A 9559-nucleotide genomic window follows, 5' to 3' on the forward strand; every position below is an offset into this window, starting at 1 on the left:
ACTATGTGGACTTTGGAGCTATCCAAAAGCTGTAAATAATTGCACCATTGGATACAAAGAAAGAAATATACATACTACTATCTAAATTATAAATTTGCTACACAAATTGAAAATTCAAACAATGATGTTTGACCCGAAACTATATCATGCTAGCATTTCCACGGTTTTTAAAATCTTAGATGCAACAATTATTGCTATTACATTTGTTGAATCTAGTTTTGATAGAAAATCTAAATATTTAAGAAAAAGTCCAAAAATAATATCGTCAACTAGTTGATAGGCACAATGTGACACTAGAGAGGTTGGAGCCAAGGCATAAGAGAAGCAATTGCAAATTTGCTAGATGGCCTCACCTAGCATGCTAGCTTTTCCACCTGCCTTGATGCTATTCTTTAAGAGTTCTTTAGGAATCTTGGCAAGACCAGCTATTTGACCTAGCACCACTCTAGGTGAGGTTGCTAAATGCATTGCCATTGTTACATGTTGCATACTTCTAAGGCACCATTAAACATGGTTATTGTTATTCTAAATGAAGCTTCTTGAACGTTTGTTTTAAATAAGATGTCCCACATGCCTCAAACACACCCCCTACTACAAGAATATCTAGACAATGGCACTTTAGATGGATCTTTGAGTTTCTTCTACAGGAGCCCGACATCATTGTTTGCATTCTTTAGACTACATTTTCTATTGTTGTTACTATAGTCTTTAGAAGAGTCTGTTGTATCTGCACATGGTCACCATTGCTGAATCTGATTTCCTATATCTAGACATGGTTGTTATTGTTGTCTTACAAATCCCCAACCCTAGGCAGCACAAAAATTATGGCATGGCTAGAGAGAAAAAAAGTAGGGAAGAGGTAGTGTAGAGATTGAAGGCATAGCCAACAAGTGAACTAGGAGTGTAAGGGGAGAATTGTCCAAGATCATCTACTTGGAACATCATGGTTCAAGAGAGGAAGAGAAAAGGCAAGAAAAGGGAAGTGAAAATCCAAGAAAGAAGTGGGAGATCTCCCATTAACTCTACCAATGTGTGTGTGTGATTTAATCGAACTACATTGTAATGGGATTTTTGACATAGAGTGTAAAAGTGAGATATGCTTTGTCTTATGGAAAAGTTCATGCTTTGTCTACAGAATGGTAAATGACAAACTTCTTAGTTAATGGAATTCTCTACCTTGCTCATTATCATGATAATAGGAGTTCATCAAGTGGATTCTTTGGAGTTAATGACCATGTGGCTTTGAGTAGTGATTAGTAGTCACTTAAGCGACTTGTTTTGTGGCCTATGTGGTGGAGAATGAAGCATGATATTAAGAAGACCATTCAAACAGTACACATTTAGGGGTACCAACAACATTAACTGAGTGGCTACTATCCAACTGATGGAACCTAGAACGGGCCGGCACTAGCTCGTGCACTAGCCGGACCTCTATCACACGCGCTCAACAACCCCACGGCCTCGCGGCCAGGAGCGTTGGTGACACATACATTGCTTTCCTAAATATCTTGCGTTCGTATTACGTCGTTTGTAGTCCACTTTTCTCTCACCTACTACTCCTCAGAGGGAGTCCCTTACACATTGCCTAATGGCACGAAGCACTGACATAGGGGGTCCTCCAACGGCTGAGTGCCGCCACCCCTCTGCAACTCTCCTACACCTTGGGGATTGGCCCCTCGATGGGTCGCTCAACATATAAACATTTCGTACAAAATCCACTCAAGGTACCATTTAATCGTATACAGGAATGTACCATTGTCCTTACTTCTCTTTTCCCTAGACCCCACGACTAACCTATGGCTTAGGGTGTCCTATCTCTCACTCAACGTGGGCCAAGGTCCTAATGAAAACAATTGCTGTGCATCCAAGATTTCTGATACCTTTAAATACTTCCATGACTTATGCATATTGTGGATGCTAAGTGCTCAAACAATTATGAAATCAACATTGTGTGCATGTGGAAAACATCCTTTTAATGATTTTCAACTACCGTTCTTATGCGGCGTTGCACATACCTAGCACCGAGGAAACCCTCGTGCTACTAGGCTGAGTTTGTAAGTATTATTTGATTTATTTTTTTAAATTAAATTTTGTAATTTGTTTCACTTCATTATGTAGTGTGCTTTAATACGTTGTATGTTCAAATTGTTTTGTAGTATCATATCGTTGATAGGATGCCTACTCCTGGAGAGGTAGGCTACCATCGAGGTCATAACCAGGTGTCCACTTGGCAGCATTTCTACGAGGAGGGGCTCATCACAGAGGAGCAATGTAATCGCGCCATGAGGATTCCACCACCAAAAGAGGTATGTTTTATTTTTTATATGAAAAGTATAGATAACTCTAATTTATTGTTTGTAATGGTATTTATATACCTTAATCCTTTGTGTAGGCAAACCTTGATGCAGTTGAGGATAGCGAAGGGGGGACTAGCAGTAGCGATGGTGGCAACGGCAGCGGCACAGGCAGCGGTGGTGGTAGCGATGATGATGCCTCTTCTGAGGAGATATAGAGGAGCCGCATGCATGCATGCCTCCCCTTGGCTTGTAATTTTTATTTTTGATATGTATTACTTTCAGCTAGTGCTTGCGACCATGACCATGCTTGAGGTCACAAGCACTAGAACTCATAATGTAAAAACGTTTCATCTATATATATGAAATTTCGTGTTCTACATACATTGTTTTGTTTTCAGTATCCAATCTTCGAAATAATCTTTCTCTGTTTTTCCTAAGCATACAATTTGATGTTGATGGGGGGAAAAAAACCAGAGAGCATGTGTCTTACAAAGCCGCATGCTCTTTGGTTTTTTTTTTCATACCTCTGTTTTGCATGTCTATCAGCACGTCTAAATTGTAGGATAAATGCACGTCTATTCTCGTAAAAAACTTGCAGAGTAAACGCTTTTCTAGACGCATAGATACACGCATGTATAGACGCAAAATATGAATATATTCACTTTTTTTATAAATATGATTATATATTTACGTAGCACGTCAATACATGCGTCTATATGCGCGTCTACGTGGGTGTGTAACTCTGACTATAAGCGCGCTTTTAGACGCGATAGACGCGGTAATAAACGCGCCCGACATTTTTTTTCACAGTTCAAATATTGCGTCTACAAGCGCGTCTATGGAGCCTTTTTGTTGTAATGATTCCTACAAGAATATCGGATTTTCCAAGCTTAGGGTTCCCCCTACCCATCTTCAATGGTTTACCGGAGGAGAATCGAGAGGATCACATCAGTGAGTTTCAGAAACTCATGTTTAATTGTCAAAATCAGGACAATGGACATCTAATGATGTTCTTTAACATGACCCGAAAAGGGAGGGCTACAATGTGGTATCATCACTTAGAAGTAGGTACCATAATCACAATCGATTTATTCTTTGTAGCTTTTTGAAGGGAATTTTCCCTTGAGAGGCATGGATAGTATTGGCGATGTGTTCTAAATGTGACGTGTTAAGAGCCCCATGAAAATACCTAAGCATATGCCAAAAATATGAAAGAGATCTTTCACAATTTGCAAGCCTCTACCTCTATCCCATTTGCTACCTAATTGCAATATTTCTTGCATGGATTGGACTTCAATATCCAATTGTAGTTGAATAGTGTCCCTTTAGTGGATATAGATATTGCTATAACTCGAGTAGAGAAAGTAGAGTCCCACTTACAAGTGGCCTACGCCTCGAGGGAAAATATAAATTCGAGCCTTAGTCTTGAAAATAATTTGGGATTGGTTAGTGGAGATCAAGATGCAATCATCATTCCTATGACCATCCCGAATGGTAGAGGAAGCATGATATTGCAAAATGAGTCTTTATTGTCAACTTGTCCAAATGTCGTTAAGTTAGCAACTAGCCAAAGGGCTCCTTTTGTAAACCAAGGGCCAGTCGAGATAGCAACCCCTTTACAAGTTGTGCAATCTAGTGAGGGGGTAGCTCTTGAAGCCCTGGTTATGAGTCCTCTGTATGAAACACTATAGGGGAAGTAAAGGATATGATGAATCATTATATGGATATGATCACTGAGCAATACCATTAGATCGCCGTAGATGTTAATTTCTTAAAGTGCCAACAAAATCTAATGGGTACTAGAAATCTTGACGATGGGGCCCCATCATGATTCAGTTGTAAGTGGTGTGATGCGCATCATTTTCAGTTGTAAGTGGTGTGATATATGCAGGAAGTATGATCACTTAACCACTACATGTTGTAGTACTGTTAGTTCTCTCTAGCAAGGTAGTTAGCAACAATCTAGGCCTATAAATCATTGTGCGAATAATGAGAATACTAAAGGAGAGGGTCCTAAGAAAATTTCACAAAGGGGTAAAGCCATGCTTGAGAAAATTCCCAGTGGGGTAAGTCTGGTTGAAACTTTGCCAATCAGTGTGAGTCTATCTCTTAACAATGTTAGGGTAGTAACTAGGGGTTAGAAATTGAAAGACATTAGGAAAGATGACCCTAGTACAAGAAAAGTTAACCCTAAACCTAGTGAGGATGATAAGAAGGTGTTGGATGCCTAGGCGGGGCCTCTTAAAAACGATGGTGTTTTAGAGGCGCCATTGATTAAAAGAAAATGGAAATTAGAAGAAAAGGAGAGTAGTAAGATTATTAAGAAGCATAGTTTTCATGACTCACCCCACTGAGCTAGTCACCTAGCAAACACGCTTTGTGAAGTCAAACCAAATGTGAATTTGGTATAGCTAATCCAACTGTCATTGAATGTTCATAAGGAGTTCAAGAAAATCCTATGAATGGGTTATATCATAGAACGTTTTAGTATCCATCGAGTGGGTAGTGAATGGTGGGATCATATAGACAAGCATTGCCCTAGGATACAGGTATATGTCGAAGGAATCTTGATAGATAATGCAGTGGAAGCCCGGCTCATTTGTAAATATTATGAGTATAGAGTTATTGGAGAGACTAGCTCTATCAATTCAAATGTGATGGTTCCTTGACTTCCATGTTATCCAATTTGCTGGGGAGACCAAGCTATCAAATTTTGATTGGACATCCATGGGTATTACATTCCGATTGTTTGGTGCTCGTCGACTCATTTTTGGGTGTGGGCTAAAGAGAATAATTATGCATGCATACCCTAAGTGTCCATTGGTGGATGAAAGGGCATTACCTCCCACTACAAAATGGGAGGCAGTTGAGGAAACCTTAGTTGTTGGAACCTCAAGTTCTAGTGATTCTGAAGAGAGTTCTACTACTAAAGGAGGTTTACCAAGTATGTTTAAATGGGCCAATAGAGACAAAGGATAGAATTCATGATATTGATGTGATAGAGTTGGATTTGGGGATTCCAAATGATCCCCACCTCATTAAACTTGACACTATGTTATCTACTGATAAGCTTGCGGATTATGTGGCACTCCTAGAAGAGTTTAGGGATATATTTTCATGGAGTTATGATGAACTAAATGCAATTCCCCCCTCTGGTGTCATGCATACGATTCCATTGAAACAGAGAAGTAAACTAGTGAGGTAGAAGGTTAGATGTATGCCTTTTGAGCTGAAAGAGTCTCTTTTTGAGAAATTGATGCATTTAAGGAAGGCTGGTATAACATTTCCCATTGAACATATAGAATAGTGCTCACCAATGGTAATAAGAAAGAAAAAGAAAAATCAAATATGCATGTGTGTTGATATTAAGGAATTGAACAAGCAGATGGTGAAGGACTACTATCCTCTACTCTTTATCGATCAAATTTTAGATCAGCTGGCAAGGTGACGGATATACTCTTTCATAGACTATTTTGTAGGATATAATCAGATGGTGATTGCCAAAGAGGTTAAGTTAAAGATAGCTTTCATTACAATTTTTGATACTTTTGTGTACCGTGTGATGGCTTTTAGCCTATGCAATGCCTTGGGTCTTGGCAAAGAATGATTGACAAGATGTTTGCCAATATATCCCCTAAAGAGCTAGAGGTTTTCATAGAAGATTTGGGGATAGCTACCATGATCCATCATAGACAGTTGATTTTTCTACACATGCTTTGAGCAATGTTGTGATTATTGCATAGCATAGAATCCTCGAAAGTGTGTATTCAGGGTACCCTATGGTTTGCTATTGGCAGGGTCATGTTGTGAGTGTAGCTAGTATTGCAACTGACCTTAAAAAGATGGTTGTATTGTGGTCCTAAGATCACCCACTTGCCCTAGTGAAGTTCATAATTTTGTTTCATCCCTGGGTACTATCGTCGATTCATTAATGCATTAACTGAACGTTCATTACCCTTGACGAATCTTTTATCTCACAGCCATGGTTTTGAATGGACAGAAGCATGCAAAGTGGCATTTGAAGATGTTAAAATGGAATTATCCAAAGCGCTGGTTTTTAAAGCTCCAAAAAGGGGTGAGGTTTTCTATATATGCACGACTGTGATAAGGTATAATATTAGTTATTGCCTATCCCAGATTTGGGAGACATAGCTTTATTATCCTATTGCATTCACAAGACAAAAGTTGGGGAATATTAGACCTTCATTACAACTATTTGGAGAAGATGTGCTTGGCTATGGTGTTCTTCACCAAGGCAGTGTGGCTGTGGCTATGGTTATTTTGAATAAGCTTTAATCCCTTGATTTACTAGCCAAGTGGTTGATCTCTTTGCAAGAGTTTGACTATGAGATTAGAAGCAAGCCACCAAAGCTGCAATGTATCATAGAGTGTCTAGTAGATTTTGGTGAGTCTAATAAATAGTGCTAATATTAGTGACTGTGACACGATGAGAACTTATGCAAAATTGATGTAGCCTCTATTCCATCATGCATGTATCTATCATGCATTATCTATCGACCAACAACTTGGAAGAAACTCTTTTTGAATCCGAGAAAAGAAATATTAAGTAGCAAGCACCTTGCTTTTCAATAATAGTGGGTGTCTTATAGGAAAGTTGTGGATGAGATTTATCAGCATTGTGTGAAGCCTGATGAGGTACCCTTTATTCTAGATGAATTTCATCATTCAATATATGGAGGCTAGCTATTGGTGGCCAATGGTTTTCGAAGATACTTTTTCATATGTTAATCATTGTGATGTTTGTCATAGATATGATGCTAGGAAAATTTGTAAGCGGTTGCTTAATCCTATTCTTGTGACTTTGCTCTTTGAGAAGTGGGGTATCGCTTTTGTTGGACATGTGCATCCTTCATCTACTACGTGGAAGCATTATATCATTGTAGTGATGGACTAGTTTACAAAAAAGGCTGAGCTATGATTAAAAGACAATGGCAAGGAAATATTTAGTTTCATTATGGAACAAATAGTTTGCCATTTCGGTCCACCTAAAGAACTATTGTCCAAACTGTGGGATACATTTTCTGAATAAGGTAATAGAAGCCTTGACTGAAGCTTTGAAAATTAAAGATAATAAGACCACCCCATATAATCCCCAAGTGAATGTACAAGTAGAGAGTACCAACAAGTAGCTTGTAGGGATTTTATCCAAGACTAAATATGAGGGTAAGCGCAAATTGGAACAATAAATTTCATGTGGTTTTTTAGGCTTATAATATTACATTCAAGAGAGAAATAGTTGGTATATGGGGAAGAGTTTGTCTTGCCCTAGGAGATTGAGGTACTCACTATGAGGTTTGCATTGAACCATTATTTAGATGAAGAGGAAGCATTGCAAGAAAGGTTGACCTCCCTAGCACATCTTGATGATATTCAATTGTAGGCTTTGTTACATTAAGAGGTAGGGAAGAAGTGGATGAAAGTGCTTCATGAACTTTGTGCCAAAAGATATAAATTTGTGAAGGGTCAGTTTGTCCTATATTATGATGCATGTCACGAGTTATTTCCTAGCAAGTTAGAATCCAAATGGGATGGCCCTTATAAGATTGTTTGCATAGGAAAGAATGGCTCAATAGCCCTTTTATAAGATTTGCAAGGGGTTGAGTTTAAAAATAAAGTAAACTTTAATAAGTTGAAGCCCTATTATGTGTAGGGGCTAGCATCGGACTTGATGCCTTTGCAAGTCTTCTAGGATTTAGCTTAAACTTGTAGTAGATGCCAAGGCAATCAGGATGGGTAGAATCAATTCTTACCTTTAATATCCATATTTGGAGCAGTGTTACCACTAAAGGTTATCTTATTATTGAGTGGCAATACACATCTTTTACTTGGGCTATTAAGATCTACTACCACTATTTCCATAGGGTTATCATTAGTGTTCTTATTAAGTTTAGTAAGGAGGGATTGTACCTGTCATACATCCTCTCTCTCGGCTTGACTTTGACTACCATAAGTATGAGTAGGATAATTGATATGGCATGGCCTACCAATAAAGCATGGATCTATACTTTGTATTTTGACGGAGCTTCATGAGGGATCGCTAAGGATGTGAGTGTCACTATGGTTATTAAAGACCCCCAATTTGGAGTCATTATGAAAATGAGAGTTTATTGAAAGATCGCTTTTACTAATAACATGGTATAATACAAGGGCTTCATCATGGGGCTAAATATAGCCTAACATGTGGTGGTATCCACCATTTATTGGCAAAAGGTGACTCATAGTTAGTGATCAACCAATTGAATGAGACTTATAGTGTGAAGGATCCCATTTTGCGAATGTATTATCGTGCAGCCTTCGGTACACTTTAGATTTTTGATCAGATAGTGACTTGTCAGCTGGTTCCCCGTCGGTGAAACCGCTTTGTGGAATCATTGGAAGAATATGCCTTTGTTGAGGATGCATTTCTCAATTGTGGTCCTGATGGATTGTTAGAATTTCCCAGTCTTATTCGCCTAGGACTACTTTGAGGACTACTTGTTGCTTACATGTCTTGTTATGGCCGTCGATGGTTAGTATGGGTGATGAGCCAAGTAGCTATCGACCATCTTTCTATTCTTTCATGGACGCATAGGACCATTCAACAGCATATTCATAGGACATCCCTTGTCATTTCTACAGAGGGACTAGCTAATAATTTGATTCATTTAGTGTAGGGCATGAGCGGCCCATCCCTTGGTTTAATTTTGTGCTTCCGTATGATTTATGTAGGAGGATAAGGGTTTGTTTTCAGTAATAGGATGTTGAATGGTGTGCTTTATAGCTTTGTTTTTGTTAGGCCAAGAGGGCCATTTTAGTTGGATTTAATGTTTTATTTCAAAAGGGTCATATGTTTATTTGGTGCAGGTGTGGTTAATGGTTTTTTGTCTTAATGATGCACCAAATAGGTTTGAAGGAGTACCTGGAGAGAGCCTCTTACTGTGCAGAAGCTTGTTATAGCCAAGTCCATGTGTTATTCTTCCTTTCCAAGCTGTTTATCCCTTAATCTGAATGTTTATGTGTTTATGGGAGATTTTCTTCTTTTTGGGATCAGCAAATCAAGGCATAAAGTCCTAGGATTAGGTTAGGTGTGTCTGGGGAGGTATGAGTAGTTTCTTGCCTCTTGTAAAGACATTGTCAAGCATTTAAAGATCTATTTTGAGGGAGTCCTTAGTGACTCTACCTTCCTAGCCTACTAGGCAGCTATTTCTAGGAGTTTGTGTTAATTGTGAGGCAGGTAGAGAAGCTTGCTAAATTAAAAAAAG

This window comes from Lygodium microphyllum, chromosome 2 (genome assembly GCF_053477565.2).
Source record: "Lygodium microphyllum isolate KBCC chromosome 2, Lygodium_microphyllum_v1.1.10, whole genome shotgun sequence".
Lineage (NCBI taxonomy): Eukaryota > Viridiplantae > Streptophyta > Polypodiopsida > Schizaeales > Lygodiaceae > Lygodium > Lygodium microphyllum.